Source organism: Chiloscyllium punctatum, chromosome 17, assembly GCF_047496795.1.
Source record: "Chiloscyllium punctatum isolate Juve2018m chromosome 17, sChiPun1.3, whole genome shotgun sequence".
Lineage (NCBI taxonomy): Eukaryota > Metazoa > Chordata > Chondrichthyes > Orectolobiformes > Hemiscylliidae > Chiloscyllium > Chiloscyllium punctatum.
Genome location: NC_092755.1, coordinates 50,616,284 through 50,637,176, shown reverse-complemented (window position 1 = coordinate 50,637,176; position 20,893 = coordinate 50,616,284). Strand labels below are relative to the sequence as shown.

At 40.1% G+C, this 20,893-nt stretch overlaps 1 protein-coding gene across 1 annotated transcript in view; it reads left to right on the top strand.

Moving 5' to 3' along the window:
* Positions 1-20,893, top strand: part of rsph14 (radial spoke head 14 homolog) — a 671,774-nt gene that overhangs the window by 18,057 nt on the left and 632,824 nt on the right. The gene's annotated exons all lie outside the window — the stretch shown is intronic.

The following is a 20,893-nucleotide window of genomic DNA, read 5'->3' as shown; positions in this document are numbered from 1 at the left end:
TGAAATAAGAGTCAGCATGTATAGGTTACCAAAGTCAATAGGCAAAAAACTACAAATGCCATCTCCATCCAGAAAAAAACAGTAGATGTTTTGGATGGAACACTTTTTTTTTGGAATTTCAATATTCTGTGCAGAATATAGAGAGATTGAGAAATTTAAGGTGAATGTTCCAGCATTTAAGACTGAAGCAGCTGAAGGCGCAGCCACCAACAATGGAGTAATTAAAATTCAGGATACCAAAGAGACCATAATTAGAGGAGTGCAAATATCCAGAATAATCATAGAAGAGATTACAAAATTCTAAAACAGGATTCTAAAACTAGAATGAGAATTTTAAAGTTGAATATGGGAGCCAATATAGTTTAGCAAGCCCAAGGAGATATCTGAATGTGATTTGTTGGTGAGTTAGGATGTGGGTGGTATAATTTTGGATGACCTTAAATTTGCAGAGGGTAGAATGTGGGAGTACATGGAATAATAAAGAGATTGGATCTGCATGGCTGAAGATTTCAGCAACAGGTCAATTGAAACAGAGTAAAGTCAAGTAATGTTGCTTAAGTGGAAATAGGCTGTCTTAGTGACTACACTGATCTGTGGTTGAAAACTCAATTAGGAGGTAAGAAAGCTCAAGTAGGAGGTATGTTACTTGAGAAGATTATAAGAAATAAGATATATTTGCATTTGGAAAGACAGGGTTTGATTAGGAGTAGTTAACATGGCTTTGTGCCTGTGAGATTATGCCTCCCAAATTTGTTGGAGTTCTTCGATGAAGTGACCGGGAAAGTTGATGAGGGCAAAGTGATAGATGTAATCTATATGGATTTCAGTAAGGCCTTTGATAAGGTTCCACATGGTAGGCTGCTCTGGAAGATTACGTCCTGTATGGAATGAGCTGCCAGAGGAAGTGGTGGAGGCTGGTATAATTGCAACATTAAAAAGGGGATTTGGATGGGTATATGAATAGGAAGGGTTTGGAGGGATTTGGGTTGGGTGCTGGCAGGTTGGACTAGATTGGATTGGGATATCTTGTTGGCATGAATGAGTTGGACCGAAAGGTCTGTATTCCATGCTGTACATCTCTATGACTCTATCCCGTGGAATCCAGGAGGAGCTGGCAAATTGGATACATAATTGGCTTGACTGGAGGAAGCAGAGGGTAATAGTCTCTTATACAATGATTGGATAGAGGGGTGAAGAATAAGAAGTCAGCCACGCAATGGCCACTTGGGGACCTCATTCCTTCTCCAATGCAACAATACATGCAGCGAGGGAAAGTAGAAGGATGCAGCCAATTTGGCAGGTTTCACTGCATGAATAAAGATGGAGTGCAAAGAAGCTGTCTCCTTTTGATGTTGATCCCTGTGCAGATTGGCAGGGTCAATGCCAAAGATGGGTCAAACTGTAAGTATCTCTCTTAATACCATCAAAAAGCTGATTTTACCCACCCTCGTTGGGGTCTTCAATTCCTCCTTGACCAAAATGCTTGGGCTTACCTTGATGTCCATCTAGCCATGTTTTTCTTTCCTGGGAACTGCACTTCATAGAGCAATCTTATTTCTCAGCTAGTTTAGCCACTAGCTACACTTGCATTTATGTAGCCCCCTGTATGATCTCAGTATCAAAAGCACTTTACAACTGATGAAGTACTTTTAAAGTACTTAACTGTGTAATGTAGGAAATATTAATTGATATACATAGGTTTTCCTGGTATTTGAAAAGTATAAGTTTCAGATCTAGAAAGTAACTCAAGGGTTACATAAGCATTCAATACCTTACTATGTCCTATTTGATACCTGAGGTTAAAAGTTGAGACAGACCTTACACTTAGGACTCAATTGGATGTAAAGATGTCAAATCCCTGGGAAATGGGAGGAAGTATGTGGTGGTGACGGGGGTGGGGGGGAGTTTTAACTCTTAAGAATAGTTGAGATAGTTGAATGGTTAAAATAATTAATTAGGTCTTGACTGCAACCTAACTCTAATTCATCTGTTTCCTGTTTAATGGAAGCATATTTGGGTGTTTGAGATATTGTGTTTTAGGTTATCTTTACTAACTCACTCAGCAGCTCCCCATATTCATTAATACCAGGTTCCTGTTCGTTCATTCATAACCCTTTACTAACCCATTGTTTATTATAGCACGGTTTCATTCATTCATTTACAAAACCGTGTTTTGTAGTAAATTTTACGAACACAATATGGACTAAAATTAAAACATCCCTTGAACCTTAAATTCTTATTAGACCTACTTCTATATCATAGTCATGATTTGAAGGTGCCGGTGTTGGACTGGAGTGTAGAAAGTTAAAAATCACACAACACCAGGTTAAACATGCAGGTTGAGTCCGTGATTAAGAAAGCGAATGCAATGTTGTCTCTTATCTCAAGAGGGTTGGAATATAAAAGCAGAGATGTACTACTAAGACTTTATAAAGCTCTGGTTAGGCCCCATTTGGAGTACTGTGTCCAGTTTTGGTCCCCACACCTCAGGAAGGACATACTGGCACTGGAACGTGTCCAGCGGAGATTCACACGGATGATCCCTGGAATGACAGGTCTAGCATATGAGGAACGGCTGAGGATACTGGGATTGTATTCGTTGGAGTTTAGAAGATTAAGGGGAGACTTAATAGAGACGTACAAAATAATACATGGCTTAGAAAAGGTGGATGCTAGGAAATTGTTTCCGTTAGGCGAGGAGACTAGGACCCGTGGACACAGCCTTAGAATTAGAGGGGGTCATTTCAGAACAGAAATGCGGAGACATTTCTTCAGCCAGAGAGTGGTGGGCCTGTGGAATTCATTGCCACGGAGTGCAGTGGAAGCCGGGACGCTAAATGTCTTCAAGGCCGAGATTGATAGATTCTTGTTGTCTAGAGGAATTAAGGGCTACGGGGAGAACGCTGGTAAGTGGAGCTGAAATGCGCATCAGCCATGATTGAATGGCGGAGTTGACTCGATGGGCCGAATGGCCTTACTTCCACTCCCATGTCTTATGGTCTTATGGTCTTATACTTCAACAGGTTTATTTGGAAGCACTAGCTTTCGGAGCTCTGCTCTTTCATCAGGTGTTTGTGGAGTATAAGATATTAAGACACAGAATTTATAGCAATAGTTTACAGTGTGATGTAACTGAAATTATATATTGGAAAAGACCTGGCATGTTGGTTTCAGTTCTTTCATATGTAAATTCCAGAACTTTTTAAAAGTTACATTCTCAAGTGAACTTTAGCAATCAGTGCCATATTGGTCCAGGTAATGTATTAAAGGTGTGAGGTGCCTGTGTGAGGCTGTCTGTGCCCCAATGTTCACCTTCAATGCATTATCTGGGCCAACATGGCACTGTAAACTATTGCTATAAATTCTGTGTCCTACGATCTTATACTCCACAACCACCTGATGAAGGAGAAGTGCTCTGAAATCTAGTGCTTCCAAATAAACCTGTTGGATAATAACCTGGTGTTGTGTGATTTTTAAGCCTATTTCTACATCAAAAGTTACCTCTGAATAGGTGTCACTATCGTAAACAATACCATCCCCATCAAATCTCTACGAAAGATTATAATATTAATCAGCCCTTACCAACCGTCTCTCAGACCTGAATAGATTACAGAGCACCAAACATTTTCCCCAATTAGTATGTACTTGTTAAATACCTTTTATCTGGGCCGTTAGCCCTTTATGAAGCTAACTGTCAAAACAGCGCTTATGTGAAATTGAATGAATGAATTAAATTCACACCAGTAAATAGTAAACAAATGGAGTCATAGAGATGTACAGCATGGAAACAGACCCTTCGGTCTAACCTGTCCATGCCGACCAGATATCGCGACCCAATGTAGTCCCACCTGCCAGCTCCCGGCCCATGTCCCTCCAAACCCTTCCTATTCATATACCCATCCAAATGCCTTTTAAATGTTGCAATTGTACCAGCCTCCACCCCTTCCTCTGGCAGCTATCAGCCATAATTGTAGATCCTTGGAAATGGAAAAATATGAGTGCAACTGTCACATCGACAGCCACTGAGATTGGATGGCCACCCATTTCTACATGTCGCAATACACTTCTACATATAGGTCCAGTATTTTTCACAAACGTTTACTAACTTAAAAGACAAATGTGGACGGCACGGTGGCACGGTGGTTAGCACTGCTGCTTCACAGTGCCAGAGACCCGGGTTCAATTCCTGCCTCAGGTGACTGACTGTGTGGAGTTTGCACATTCTTCCCGTGTCTGCGTGGGTTTCCTCTGGGTGCTCTGGTTTCCTCCCACAGTGCAAAAATGTGCAGGTTAGGTGAATTGGCCATGCTAAATTGCCTGTAGTGTTAGGTGCAGGGATAAATGTAGGGGAATGGTCTGGATGGGTGCGCTTCGGCGGGTCGGTGTGGACTTGTTGGGCTGAAGGGCCTGTTTCCACACTGTAAGTAATCTAATCTAATCAAAAGACAAAAGGACTAACACCGCTTAATTATACAAGCAGATCAGACAGACACTCTTAATCCTACCAGGCGTAGCAGCCACCACTTAGCACATAGGGTCATAGATTTCTTCAGCACAGAGACAGGCCCTTCAGCCCAAACTGGACAGAAGCCACTCAAACCTTTATATACTATAGATAAAACAATGTAACACCATAGTAATGGAATGTTACGTAAGAACTGTTTATAAATAGGCTATTGTAAGAACTGTATTTCAGGATCCTATTGCAACCTCAAACTTGTGCTACTGCAATTGCTGAATAAAAGAGAGAGTGTGTTTGTGTGTGGAAGCAGGAGAGAGTGTGTGTGTGCGCATGTAAGATTGTGTGTGTGTTTGTTTGATTGATAGTGTCTGCGTGAGTATGATAGAGTATATCATATGTGTATCTAAACGATATGCCTGTGAGAGGGATACAGACAGATTCTAATTCTAAGTGATCAAAGACTTAACAGCAGTCTAGGTTTCTTCAATACATGACAGCAGTTGTATGACACTTAGATCTTTTACTATAAATTCTGTGTCATATGATTCCACCCTACTAGTCACCTGATGAAGGAGCAGCATTCCGAAAGCTTGTATTTTCAAATAAACCTATTGGACTACAGTCTGGTGTTTTGTGATTTTTAACTAAGTGTAACCTGCATGCTAAACTTGGTTGGAATATATGTGGTATGTAGTTGTTTGTGCAATTTTCCTTTGGAGATGTTCATAAAGTGTTCTTAAGTGGATCATTACGTTGGTTTAGTTTTAGTGTCTTCAGTATCTTTCCTGGGCTTCAGTGAAATAGAGGTGCGATTCAGATACTAATCAAATGGGTATTTAAAGGTCTGCTTGCTCCACCTGAAGAAAAGTTTGCTATTACTTATTCTATCTTAAATCCCAGTCCCTCTGATGAATGTTTCACAGAGTTCTTCTATGGACACAACATTTCCCAAATTTGAAGACTTAAAGATGATGTTGGATGCATTTTCTGCACATCTGAAGAAAATTATCATCCACAACAGCTATGGTGTCCTGTGATGGGATCAACGTGTGTAGGAGGAAGTTCCATAGGGGAGATGTATACAGCAGTGAGGTAAAACTCGCGGGAAAAAGTACCCATTTCACAGGCTTTACAGTTGGACACTCAGCTTCTCTTGGAAGACCATGATTGCACAGATTGAGCCTCTCAAAATCACAAGGGGCTTAGATAAGATAAATAACCAAAGTGTTTCTCCAGGTGTGGGTAGTCTAAAACTGGAGGGCATAGGTTTAAAGTGAGAAGGGAAAGATTTAAATGTACCTGAGGGGTGCATATATGGAATGACCTGCCAGAGGAAGTGGTAGATACAGGTACAATTGCAACATTCTAAAGACATTTGGATAGGAAAAGTTTAGAGGGAAATGGGCCAAATGTAGGTAAATAGAAGTGGTTCAGTTCAGGCAACCTGGTTGACATGGCCAAGTTGGGCCAAAGGGCCTCATTTCATGCTGTATAACTCTGTCTGTCTGTATCAGGAGTTGGCATTCATCTGTAGCTGACCTGCTACTTGATAAGTCTGGCAAATTACAAAATGGTGCAAAACTTGCCTTTATCCTCAATTTATTAACCTATGGTTCCTATCAGGGTACAGTATTGGGTCAGTTATCATAGTCTTGGGATTAGGTTGACATTCCGATGCAATACAGAGGGAATGCTCCTCTACTGGAGATGCTATTGGATGCAACAGTAAACCTAGGTCTGGTCTGGTCTGGTCTCTCAGGTGGACAATATGAACATCCCCTTACACGATTTCAAGGAATTTTCCAGTTACCTGGAAATCAGGTTATCAGGAAATCAGTCATCTATAATTGACATCTCTACAAATAGATTATCTGCTCATTAATTGATCAGTGTCTGTGGGGGTCTTGCTGTAGAAAAATTGGCAATATGTTTCCTACATTACAATAGTGGGCAGATGTTTTCTTCATAGGTTTCAGGATCCTGCTTTGTTTCACAAATGGGGTTCAAAAGCCTGCAATATTTGGGAAAAGGTCACTGATATGGGATCTTCCCTGAATTGGACAATTGATGAACAGCGTAGGAGCGCACTGTCTAATTAAGGACAGTGGACAACCTTTTGAAATTGGAGGGTCAAGAGAAGGCCTTCCAGGTTTGAAAGCAGTGGCAAAATGCCTTTCAAAGCAAATGAGGACAGAGTGTCCCAGGATACTTTTTAAAAATGTAAATAAAAAAATAGCTGAGGCAGCTTGGTTACTATTGTGGGTGAAACCCCTCCGGAGATTAGCTGTGACTGCAGATGAAACCTGGCAGGTTGGGAGGTCATCTATGTCTGCCTGAAATGGTTGTCCCATGATCTGCCACCAGAAGGCTGCCTCCAGGTAACCTTTACAGTTCCTGAACATCTGGAGGCTAACTGGAAAATTCTTGTAGACTTCCATCAATAAGGCTAAATAGGCCTTTAATTGCTTGCTTATTGAAGGTATCCCAGCTGTTCCTCCCATTTTGCCTTTAGGAAATTAATTCAGACTGAAATGAAGTCTGAATTGGTTTGCTAACAGGTGGTACAAAATTCCATTTCCATTTCCACCTCTCTCAAGATCCAAAAATGTAAACAAGTAATCATACTTCAAAAGTATTTCAGGAAATCACGAGGCTGTGAAAGGTACTGTATATAAAAATACGCAAGTCTTTCTTTTAGATTTCACACACACAAGGATAAAGCAAGTGACCAATAGATTGTTTACCACTTAAAATTCACTCTAGTGACATTCACAAGGGTGAGTAATCACTCAGATTAGCCTGTCTGGCTGGTCATGTACAGATACTGGTACCATTGATTATATTGACATCTTGACACCAATCAAGAAATTTTATAATCTTGCCACAGGAAAATCAGATTGGCAGTGGACCCCAAGAAAACTAATTCTAGAATGTCTGCGAGATTTTTTTTTGGAGTAGTTTGTGGTAGAGCTGACTAGGAAACAGGCAATTCTGGATTTGGTGATATGTAATGTTGCAGACCTGATTAGAGAGATTAAGTTGAAGGAACCCCTGAGGGGCAGTGACCATAATATGATAGAATTCACCCTTCAATTTGAGAGGGAGAAGCTGAAATCAATGTAATGGTATTACAATTGATTAAATATAACGACAAAAACATGAATGAGGAGCTGGCCAGAATTGATTGGAAGGGAATCTAGGAAGGATGATGGTGGAGTAACAGTGGCAGGGGTTTCTGGGGTAATCCGGGCGGCATAGCAAAAAACCATCCCAAAGAAGAAAAAACATACTAAGGGGAGGCAACCAAGGGAAATCAGGTAAGCATGAAGGTAAAAGAAAAAGCATACGTGTGGTGAAGATTAGTGGAAAGTCTTTAAAAACCAACAGAGGACAAGTGAAAAAGGAATAAAGGGAGAGAAGGTAAAATAGCTAGTATAAAAATATGAAGGTAAGCTAACTAGTAATACGAAAGAAGATTGTGAAAGTTTTTTTTAGATATATAAAGGTAAGAGAGAGAAAAAGGTGGATTGGAACACTGAAAAATGAGGTTGTAGAAGTAATAACAGCAAGCAAAGAAATGGTGGATGAGTTGAATAGGTACTTTGCATCAGTCCTCACAGTCGAAGACACCAGTAGCATCCCAGAACTTCAAGAGCGGTGGGGGCAGAAGTGAGTGTAATGGCAATCACTAAGGAGAAGGTACTGGGGAAGATGAAAGGTCTGAAGTGGATAAATCTCCCAGACTAGTTGTATGACACCCCAGAGTTCTGAAAGAGATTGTGGAGGCATTGGTGCTGATCTTTCAGGAATCAGTGGAGTTGAGGAGAGTCTCAGAGGACTGGAAAAAGGATAATGTAACATCCCTGTTTAAGAAGGTAGGGAGGCAGAAGGCTGGGAAATTATTGGCTGGTTAGTCTGACTTTGGTTGTTGGTAAGATTTTAGAGTCCACTATTAAAGGTGAGTTTGCGGACTACTTGGAATTGCATGGTAAAATAGGACTGAGTCAGCATGTCATGTCTGATAAATCTGTTAGAATTCTTTGAAGAGGTGACAAGGAAGTTAAAGAAAGAAGAGCTGGTTGATGTGATCTATTTGGATTCCCAGAAGGCCTTTGACAAAGAGCTCATAGGAGGCTGCTAAATAAAATTTGTTAGGGCAAGGTACTGGCATGGGTAGAGGATTGGCTGACTGTCAAAAAGCAGAGAGTGGCGAAAGTGGGGGTCTTTTTCTTGATGGCATCTGGTGACTTGTGGAGTTCTGCAGGTGTCAGTGTTGGGGCCACAACAATTCACCTTATATATTATTGATCAGAATAAAAGAACTGAGATTTGCTCAGTTTGCAGATAAGGTGTGGAGGCGCCGGTGTTGGACTGGGGTGGACAAGTCAGAAATCACATGACACCATGTTATTACCAGCAGGTCTATTTGATACCACAAGCTTTGAGAGTGCTACTCCTTTGTCAGGTGAAGTACTTCACCTGCTGAAGGAACAGTACTCTTAAAGCTTTTGATTTCAAATAAACCCGTTGGACTATAATCTGGTGTCAGGAAACAAAGCTAGGTGATGGGACAGGTAGTGTTGAGGAAGTGGGAAGGTTCCTGAAGAACTTGGACAGGCTAGGAGAGTGGGCAAAGAGTGGCAGATGGAATACAATGTGGGAAAATATTATGCACTTTGGTTGAAAGAATACGGGTATAGAATGATTAAATGGGGAAAGGCTTCAGAAATTTGACTAAGGAGTCCAAGTCCAAAGTTAACTTCTGTTAAGGTTGATGTGTAGGTTTAGTTGGCAGTGAGGAAGGCAAATTTAATGCTGGTATTCATTTCGAAAAGGCTGGAATACAAGAGCAGAGATGTACTGCAGAGTCTGTATAAAGTTTTGGATTAGTGGTCAAATGGCCTAATTCTGCACCTGTACCTTATTGTCTATATCTTATAGTTTATACATCAAGGCCAGCGATTCCCATAATCCATGAAAGTTATAAAGAAAGTACTGAGTAGCCACTTCAATTAATTTAATTTTTAAAAATCTATTATTTGAGGCTGTGATTTTCTAGTCAGTCTCCAGGTCTCTTGAGGTGGTGGAGAATGATAAGAGTTTTGTTAGTGGTTACCATACTAGTAATCCAGTGGCCTACAAAATGCTGCAAAGACAGAGTTTACATTCCACCTTGACAGCTGCAGGACTTAAATTCAATTCATTAATAATTCTGATATAAAAGCTCTTATCAATAAGGGTAACCATCCAACTACTGGATTATCATAAAAATTCAATGTAACCAAAGTCCCACACGCTTCCTGCTTATGTTCTGGGTACATAGGAAGTATGGTTAGTGTGGTTTGCACATGACACCAAAATTGGAGGTGTAGTGGACAGTGAAGAAGGTTAGAGCTGAAAATGTGTTGCTGGAAAAGCGCAGCAGGTCAGGCAGCATCCAAGGAACAGGAGAATCGACGTTTTGGGCATGAGCCCTTCTTCAGGCTCATGCCCGAAACGTCGATTGTCCTACTCCTTGGATGCTGCCTGGCCTGCTGCGCTTTTCCAGCAACACATTTTCAGCTCTGATCTCCAGCATCTGCAGTCCTCACTTTCTCTTCCAGTGAAGAAGGTTACCTGAGAGTACATGGGATCTCGATCAAATGGGCCAATGGGCTGAAGAATGGCAGATGGAGTATAATTTCGATAAATGTAAGATGTTGCATTTTGGAAAGGCAAATCAGGGCAGGAGTTATGCACTTAAATGATAAGGTCCTGGGGAGTGTTACTGAACAAAGAGACCTTGGAGTGCTGATTCATAGTTCCTTGAAAGTGGAGTTGCAGGTAGTTAGGTAGTGAAGAAGACATTTGGTATGCTTGTCTTTATTCATCAGTGCATTGAGTATAAGAGTTGGGAGGTCATGTTGTGGCTGAACAGGACATTTGTTATGCTACTTTTGAAATGCTGTGTGCAATTCTGGTCTCCCTCCTATAGAAAGGATGTTGTGAAACTTGAAAGGGGCAACATTTTCACGTAGAGAGGAGTGTATGTAGGGAATGAGCTGTGAGGGGAAGTGGTGGAGGCTGGTACAATTACAACATTTAAAAGGCATATGGATAGGTACATGAATAGGAAGGGTGTAGGGGAAAATTGGCCAAATGTTGGCAGATGGGACTAGATTGATTTAGGATATCTGGTCATAATGGACAAATTGGACTGAAGGGTCTGTTTCCATGTTGTATAGCTCTATGACACTATGATTCTATGACAGGGTTGGTGGTAATTTGTGAGAATTCCAACCACGAATAGAGTTTACTCATAGGCAGATTTAAGCATCCATCTCAAATGAATCAATACAGGCCATGATTAGGGAGATGTTTACCATATTAAGTAGGATGAGACACACCTTATCCGTAGCTTTGCATCTCATTACTTTTTTCTCAAAAAAATCTATATAGCACATTAGGACTGATGTGCTGGCTAAGGAAAGGGATGGTAACAAAAAGGAAACATTGAAATGGGACCTCCAATCAAAGTGTTTCCAATTTTTAGCCTTTGTCACCACCCACGTCAGCCAGTGCATATCCTTATTTCCAGATGATTAAATTCATACCTGCACAAGCACAGGAGCAACAATCTTTGACAGGGTCTTCTGGGGCTCTAAATGCAAATAAATCATCTGGACCAGATGAATTAAATCTTAGGCTATTAAAGAAAGCCAGGATATAGAGGATGTTCTGGGGATCATTTTTCAGTCCTGTTAGGTGAGGTACCAGAGGATTGGAGGTCAGTGAAAATTGTAACCACTATTCAAAAAGTGCATGAGGGATAATGCCAAATAATTATAGATTGATCAGTTTGAATTGACGGTTTCCATATTAACCACCAACTGGACAGCAAATTCAAGATATTCACCACCGTTTTCCTCACGACTGCTTCAATCCTACTGCCAATCACTTAAAATCTGTGCCCACCTAGTAATTGACCACTCTGCTTGTGGAACCAGTTTTGTAATGTGCTGTTGAAGGAGGCTTGGTTAGTTGGGACTGTGCATTGGTAATGTTATTGGATTTCATGGAGAGATGTTAAATGTTCTTTTGTTCTTTTGCCATTGCCTAGCATTTTTGTATCATGTATGTTACTGACTATTTATTAGCCCAAGCCTGAATACTTCTAGGTCTTGCTGTGTATGGGCACAGACTAAGGAGTTGCAAATTGTATTGGAAGCTGTAAATATTAGCAAATGTCCCCACTTCTGATTGAGGGAGGGAAGGCCATTGATGAAACAGCTGAAAATTGTAGACCCTAGGTCACTACCCTGAGGAGGTCCTGCAGTGATCTCTTGGGACTAAAATAGCAGAACCACTTTACTTTGTACTAAGTAGGACAGTTTTCCCCCAGATTCCATTGGTTTCAATTTAGCTTTGATTGCTCGATGTCACACTTGGTTAAAATGCTGCCTTAATGTAAAGTGTTGTCATTCTCACTTCACCTCTGAAGTTCAACACTTCTGTCCATGTTTATGCGAAGATTATAATCAGGTCAGGAGTCAAGTCATCCCAAAAGACCAGCAAGGAACAAAGTTAAAAATCACATAACACCAGGTTATGGTCCAACAGGTGTATTTGCTTTCGGAGCAGTGCTCCTTCATCTGTGAAACAGGATTGTAAGACACAGAATTTATAGCAAAATATTACAGTGTCGTGCAGCTGAAATGATATATTGAATAAACCTAGAGTGGTGTTAAGTCTTTCAGTTTTTTAGAATGGTTTGCAGGTTTCATTCATCTTTCAGAATTGGGAAAAGGTTACTACTATATGATGACACTTTGTAGCGTTGACAGCACATTCTGTAATTTTGCTAATGGTTAGGAGTGAACTGATGATACAATAATTCACTGGATTATTTGTGCTCCTATAATGGTAAGGTCCTGGGGAGTGTTGCTGAACAAAGATACCTTGGAGTGCAGGTTCATAGTTCCTTGAAAGTGGAGTCGCAGGTAGATTGGACAGTGAAGGAGGCATTTGATATGCTTTCCTTTATTGGTCAGAGCATTGAGTATGGGAGTTGGGATGTCATGTTGTGACTGTGCAGGACATTGGTTAGACCACTTTTGAAAGATTGTGTGCAGTTCTGGTCTCCCTCCTAACAGAAGGATATTATGAAACTTGAAAGGGTTCAGAAAAGATTGACAAGGATGTTGCCAGGGTTGGAGGGTTTGAACTATAGGGAGAGGCTGAATAGGCTGGGGCTGTTTTCTGTGGAGCATCAGAGGCTAAGGGGTGACCTTATTGAGGTTTATAAAATCATGAGTGACATGGATAATGTAAATAGACAAGGTCTTTTTTCTGGGTTGGGAGATTTCAGAGCTAGAGGGCATAGGTTTAGGGTGACAGGGGAAAGATTTAAAGGGGGCCTTGGGGGATCTTTTTCACGCAGAGGGTGGTACGTGTATGGAATGATCTGCCGGTGGAAGTGGTGGAGGCTGGTACAGTTGTAACATTTAAAAGGCATCTGTTTGAATATATGAATAGGAAGGTTTTAGAGGAATATGGGCTGGATGCTGGTAAATGGGACTAGATTTATTTAGGATATTTGGTTGTCATTGATGAGTTGGACTGAAGGATCTGTTTCTGTGCTGTACATCTCTGTGATTCTATTTGTGGACAAGAAATGCCTTTTCATTTGGGTAGTAGATAGTACTGTATTTCTGCTGGAACTAGAAACATGGTTGGGTCTGGAGAACAAGTTTTTCTGTGTAGATATTGTGATATCTGGCACTTTCAGCCTTTTGTTTATATTTTGAAGAGTGAATTGACTTAATTGAGACATATAGGATAATCAGAGGATTAGAGAGGGTGGACAATGAGTCTTTTTCTTCAGATGGTGATGGCTAGCACGAGGGCACATAGCTTTAAATTGAGGGGTGATAGATATAGGACAGATGTAGTTTCTTTACTCAGAGTGGTAGGGGCATGGAACATACTGTCTGCAACAGTAGTAGACCTGTTTACTTTAAATGTACTTAAATAGTCATTGGATAAACATATGGATGAAAATGGAATAGTGTTGGATAGATAGGCTTCAGACTGGTTCCACAGGTTAGCGTAACATTGAGGCTGAAGGGCATGCACTGCGCTGTAATGTTCTATGAATTGGCTGAGGGCTGACAATTGTGATTTTGGATACCTTACTCCTAAGCCAAGATGGATATCTTACTTGGCACTTCTGGTTGAAGATAATTCCAAATGAATTAGCTTTGCCTTTGTGATTCTGGGATATATGTGAAACCTCCTCCACAAAATTAGCCACTGATGATATAAAGTGATTGTGTATTCTTCAGAGGTATTTGTTATTCTGGCACAATGATATAGTTTCACCTCCCATTGAGAAGGATGCAAATACAGCACTTGTCCCAGGGGTTTGTCCTCTACATTTGTTTGCTGAACTATTTGTGCTCTCCAGTCCTTATCTGTCCCTTGCATTTTGTACTCTCTTGGCCTACAAGTGGCACTGTAATTTATTATGGTAATTGCTCAGTAAATGTAGTGTGCTTGGGGAAGATGGTAATGAAATAGATGAATCACATTGTATTTAAGATTTAGGGTGATTGCTAATGATGGTGAATGACTGGGGAGGCAATGAACTACATAGAAAGTAAAGGCTTAGTGCTACTCAAAATTATCCCTTTAAGGCTCGCGAATTGAGTTGCACACACTGAAAAGTCCCTAAATACCTGCAGGGTTAATAGTTCTCTTGCTGTACCCCTTTTCTGTATGCTCATTCTATATCTGCAAAAACAACACTTTACCCCATTTCTAACAATTCCCCCATTTCTTTTCTTAACCATTTGTTGTTTTTGCAATCTTATTTTCTGCCCTCTTTTCACCCTATGGTGTCGAGGTTCACAATCTAGTCATTTCTGTCCTTCTAAGTTTGTACCATTATTGGTTGTTCTCCTCCCAAAGACATTACCAGCTTAGTCATTATCCATTTTAACACGTTAAACCCGATCAGTAAACCTACAATTATTAGTAGCACATAAATGCCAAAATTCACTAACCATTTTCCCACCCGGTCAATCTCCAGTTACCCCATCCCAATCCCTATCCTTCATCTTTTCGGAGTTCATCTCCAATTTCTCTTATATTGCCTTATCTTCCACTATGGAAGAAGTGTCTGGGATGAAGATGCAACATTCTTTACCAATCAGAGCACAGGTTCCCCCTTTTTCGGCCAAACGATAGTCTAAAGCCATTCGATTCTGTAAAGCTGTCAGTCTTGTGGCAATCATTTTAGTGGTTATGGCTGATATTTGGGATTGAGTTTCTCCCATCGCGCCGGTGGTATCATTAATTAAATTTTCAAGGGCAGCTGCTAGTTTTTGTATTTCCACCCCTGCCCTTGTAGTGGAAAGGTGTAGCATCATTCTGATTACAGAAACAGGTGGTATTCACTGCTCCTTTCAATGGGGAAATTCTAAGACTATCAATAGCGCCCTGATTTTTCGGGGCTGGCCTTGGGAACCATCCCGCAAAGTTATATTTGCTCCTTTAAGATCTCCACTTTGTATTATTTGAACCCACATCAAATTATTGTACATCGTATACTTCTTTTTTAGTGATCGGTATTACTGATGTGGGGATTCCAGATTCGCCATGGTGTGGGACCTCTGCACAGACCCAATAGTCGGCAAGTCCCTCTTGTTTAGCATAATTCTGGCATAGCGTAGTGAAGTGATTTTTCCCACTTCCTTGAATAGTTAGCACTACTAACATTACAATACCAAACCAGTATCTACCCATCTCTGAAGCCTGCCTACTGTCCTGTCTTAACCTTTTAGGTGTCAGGGAGAGGTGAGTCCACACAGCCCTTACAATCAATAACTACACAAACATTAAAAGAGTCTTTTGTCTCAGTTCATTCTTTCTTTCTTAACTTTCAGAGGGTTGTCTACAGGATGAGCGTGCCATTCCACCTTTGGGGGTTCACAGGACCTTTAATGCGAGTGTGATGACTCCACCCTTTCTCAGCAGTCCGAATAGCTGTTTCACTAGTTAGGAGGGTTAGGAATGGTCCCTCCCAGCTCAGGTGCAGTTTGGTATCTTTCCAGGTCTTGATCAGGACCTAATCACCTGGGTGTATTCGATGTACTGCAAACTCGAGTGGCAGTGTCTGTACCAACAGGCCTTTAATCCTAAGAATAGACAAAGAAGAGCCGAGCGCCACAATATAGTTCTTTAAAAACTTATCATTGAACTCTGACCAGCTGTTACACAGTCTTTCAGCCTCGATAATGCTTCCCTCTATCCTGTCCACTACAGTATATTCATTGTGCTTTTTACCCTCAATCATCTGGGAGGACCCGTCGATAAACAACCGAGCTTTCGCATGCAACGGTACGTCTCTTGAGTTCATTCGCACTTTAGTCTGATATTCAGTAATATCAAGGCAGTCATGTTCTGGATTGCCAGGGGCCACCCCCCCTCTCTCTGCCACAGAAATGCAGCTGGATTCAAGCAACTGTGTGACTAACACAAGGTCATCCTGTTCTATTAAGATTGTCTCATATTTCAAGATCCTAGAGTCTGTGAGCCATTGTCCCGCATTCCGATTTAAGAATTCTTTGCCTTTTACTCCAGAAACCTTGAGACCTTTGTTAGTTAATTTAACACCGCTAGGTCTAAAGCTTAGAGATGATCGTGCTGCTCCCGTATCCACTAAAAACACTGATTCCTCTCCTTCAGGTCCCACCTTTAAATTTATCAAGGGTTCCCGGTAAGTCTCAGGAGGAGGGAACCCCTGACTCCCCTAATCTTCATCAAAAATCATCAATGATACCGCTTCTCTTTGTCGTCCTAACGTTGGACATTGTCTTTTAAAATATCCTGTTTTTCCCAAAGCCGCCTCGGCAACAAGGGGAAACTAGAGATCGCCGAAATCAGCGAGGTGCACCTTCTCCGTTTCTCCAAGAATGCCGAGCGACCGGAGCTTGGGATCCCGGAACGAGCCCCCAAATCTGTTCGAAACAAAATTCAATAAAATTTAGACGGGACCAGCAAAACTGGAAACAAGACAGTTTATTACGAACTTGCAAGTAAGGGCTTCAATTGCATAAGCAAATGAGCAAACTAGAACTTAGGTTAGTGTACAGTTATACCCTTTGAGCTGAGTGAGGTCATCTCTCCAGACTCCTAATTACCAATCTCTCTTGCTGTACCAGACCACTGCCCAGCTGCACTCCACCCTTATTACTTCCCCCTTCCCCAGGTTGGCAACCTTCCTTTCTATAAATGCTGACACATACATTTATTTTGTCAAGATCTGGTTTAACATTTTGTATCAATTCTGCTGGTACATAACTTGTATCATTTTGTATAGCTCAAGCATTTCGGTTATCTCAGCTTTTTGCTGAAAGCATAATTTTACAAAAAGAACTTTTTGTTTTTCGTAATTACACACCAAAGTTAGTATTTAATTAACCACAATTATACACTGAAAAGTCCCTAAATACCTGCAGGGTTAATAGTTCTCTTGCTGTACCCCTTTTCTGTATGCTTTTTCTATATCTGCAAAAACAACACTTTACCCCATTTCTAACAGCAGCATGTATACCCAAAGCAGAATAAGGCAGAGTTGCAAAGTTGTGTAAACACAGCACGTGAAGTCCTTAAAAGTGATCTTTCTTAAAAGCAAGTTACACATACAACAAGACCATGAGGAGTTAGCAAAGCTCTGTACTTGTTACCAATTTTATGTTAGAATGTTTCAGTAGCAGTAATAACAAAGTATTAAAAAAAAATTATAAAAGTCAAATTAAAATAACCAGGAATGATGAGTGAGATCAGGATGGGTAAGAGAAAAGCCAGTCAACTATAATATTGTCATTCATGGGAAGATGGGCAGTGCTAGATTTCCAATGGAACATAGAACCTCACAGTTGAACTGACACATGATTCAAATTTTCCAGAAGCAAAAGCCTGTATAACAGATATAGTTGAAAGTAGATTTAGCCGTATTTCTCATAGTTTTATAAGTTTAAACAACTTATGCTATCTAATGTTGTTAATGTCAGTTATCTAGGGTTTTAACCAAAATAGAACTCAACAGTTTTCAATAGTCTCATGCACTGATCTCAGCATTAATTGAAAATCAATGACTCTGTAACACATTCCATTAAGTAACTCTTTTCATCAATTGTTTGTCATTCAAGCTGTTGCATGACTCAAATTGCATCTATTTATACCTACGACTTTCTTAATTGCCTGTAAATTTTGATTTGTATCAATAAATAAAAAGTTAACGCATAATTTAGTGTTTGACTTCTTGAATTAATCAAAGAAGGAGAATTTAATTCATGCAATAAATTATAGTTATCAGAAGGTTTGTGAAATTGAGTGCAATATTTACTGTGAACTTCATGTTATAAGGCAGTCTGGCAAATGATTTAGATATAATTCATTTCCAGATGTAAAATTGTGTTGTAAATCCCTGACAGTTTCTTACTGAGAACTGAACTAAAAGATTAAACATTTATCTGATTACTTGAATTATTTTTGTCTGGATATCTAAATCCCATGTTTGCTACATGAAGGTGAAAATCCTCATTCTCGTGTTTATATCAAATTATCACCCTTCTCCTCCCCATCATTGTAAATCAAACCTTTCAGAACCCTCCTTTGTCTGACTCTGCCCTTTTATGCTCCACCAGTTCAGTCATAGTTAGCAGGACTGTCAGCTGCCCATCCTCTGGAACTCCCTTCTAATCTTTCCACCTTTCTGTTCTTTTTAAAGGCTATCTCTGCACTTCTTTCATCTACGGCCCTTCCTAATATCTGTTTCTTTGGTACAGTGTCCTTTTTAAAACTTATGTCCCTTGTAGCACTGGAATGTTTTTTCTGCGTTAAAAGCTCTGTAACTTATTAATATTCTCCTTCATCCTGATAAAAACAGTATAGAAGGCGGAGTGGGACCATTCAGCGCGAGCGATTTGGCGTGGTCTGTTTGGCGCAGCCTGTTTTGTTGCAGACCCATTTAGGCGCAGATATTCGGTAGTCATCAACGAAAATCAACATAATAGTAGAATTATTAAATGGGTAGTTTCCAGTAGTTTGTAGTTATTATTAAAATAACTAGTCATCAAAGAAAAACAACTGTAGAGGGAACTTAAGTGATTAACGAGTGCCTAGAAAATTCTTCGGAACAATGCCTAACAACAGAGCACTGAAGAAAATGGTTTGTAGGACTAGGAAAGAAATTGCTGCTCACCCAGTAAATCCAAGAAATTTAGAAGAACTTGTAATTCCAGATAGCTTTAAAACATATTCTGTTAATGAATATAATGAAGAATAATTTTTGCTAGCCGACAGCGGTAGCACCACCTGCAGAATTCTTATATTTGGAAGAAAAAGGAATGCCGAGTTTCTGAAACAATCAAAAAAGTTATATGCTGGTGGAACATTCAAAATTTCCCCACCTCTATTTTCACAAGTTTATGTTATTTTAAGGGAAATACATAAAGGTGTGTTCCCACTGTTGTATGCTTTACTCCCAAATACGTTACGAACAGCATATGATAAATTAATTGAAATGGTTCTGGAAATACAGCCTGAGTGCCGCCCTGACATTATCAACTGTAACTTTGAACTTGTACATCTCATAGCAGGGCACGATATTCCGTTGAAATTAAAGAAATTCAGGGAATTAAATGGGTTATTTTCTTTTTTGTAGAAATTTTGAGGAACCATGGTTAGGAGTGGACTAATCACAGACTAAATGCAGTTGATACACAAATAACTACAAACTACTGGAAACTACCCATTTAATAATTCTACTTTTATGTTGATTTTCGTTGATGATAACTGTATATCTGCGCCAAATTAGTTCTGCGCCTAAATGGATCTGCGGCAAAATAGGCTGCGCCAAATGGTCCTAAATCCCATAGAAGGTCAAAGGTGGAGAGATCAGGATGGCAATGTGGTAGAGAACTGAAGCAGTAACTTGGGTGTGCACTTGCTGAAAAAGTGGAGGCATTTTGAAAATCGGTAATACAGTTTGTATTTTGCTTCTGTAATTTGTGATGGCATGTGAAATAAGTATTTAGAATCTTAAAATTGGTGTTGAGGGAGGCAAATGAACAGTTGTACTATTTCCTCCACTTATATGTAAAGCTGTCAGGTGAAAGACTACAGGTTAGTTTGGGTGATGAAAATTTTAACCAGGTTGATGCATAGGAAACCTTTTCTGCAGAAGGGCAGTATTTAATAGTAATTGATAATTTATTGTCTCTCTCTGTGAAACCATTCTGAAAAGTGACATTTAAAACATACATATTTTAGGAAAGATTTCACTCCTGTGTCAACTAAAGACAATATTACCACATTTCTTGGTGTAGATTATATATAGAAGGCCTTTATTTTGTGGTTGACTTTACAAATCTGTTTTCAATGAATTTATAGAGTCAAAGAGATGTACAGCATGCAAACAGACCCTTCGGTCCAACCATCCATGCTGACCAGATATCCCAACCCAATCTAGTCCCATCTGCCAGCACCCAGCCCATATCCTTCCAAGTCAATGACAAAAAATAACATCTGTGCAGCATATATGGAAGATCTTGACCATTTCTAATAAGTGAGAACTTATCATCCTTTTTGCTAACATTCACCAGTATTCCATTGCTGCATCTCCTACCCTGAATATTTTGGGGGTCAGATTATGTGATTTGACTAGAACTTTATATGGTCAAGCCAAAAATATTTCACTTTACAAAGTAGGTCAGGGCGAGTTATTCTGCAGTAAATGCCACACTTCCTGCATTCCACCACCTGTAAATCACTAGTTAAAGTGTGATGGAAAATTCTCCATTTTCCTGGATGAGTGTACCTCCAACAATACTTTTAAGTTCTAAACTGTCCAAATCATAACAACCAGCTTACCAGGTACTCAATCAAGTGCTTAAAATACTCATTCTGTTACTGGTGAGCTATAGCGACATTGCAGCAATTTGTGAAAGTTTCTTTTACAGCAACTCCTAGCGTGCGGCCTCTACCAGCAAGAAAGACATGCTAATGCTGCTACCTCCAAGTTTATCTCCTCATAGCTATATATCATCCTCACTTGAATATATATAAAAATCATTCTTTCGTTATTGCTGTGAGGAGGATCTGGGTGTCCTCATGAGTGAATTGCAGAAAACTAATATGCAGTACAGAAGGATATAAGGAAGGCAAATGGAATTTTGGCATACGTTGCTAAAGATATAGATAATACAAGTAGTGAAACATTGCTGCAACTGCATAAGGCATTTGTGAGACAGCATCTGCAATACTGAATATAATTTCGGTCCTTTTACTTGAGGAGGTGTTAGGTTCTTTTTCCTGAGGTTTTACACACGAGATGCAACTTGTGCACACCAACTTCTGCAAGCAGTTACAGTTATTAAAGCCTGT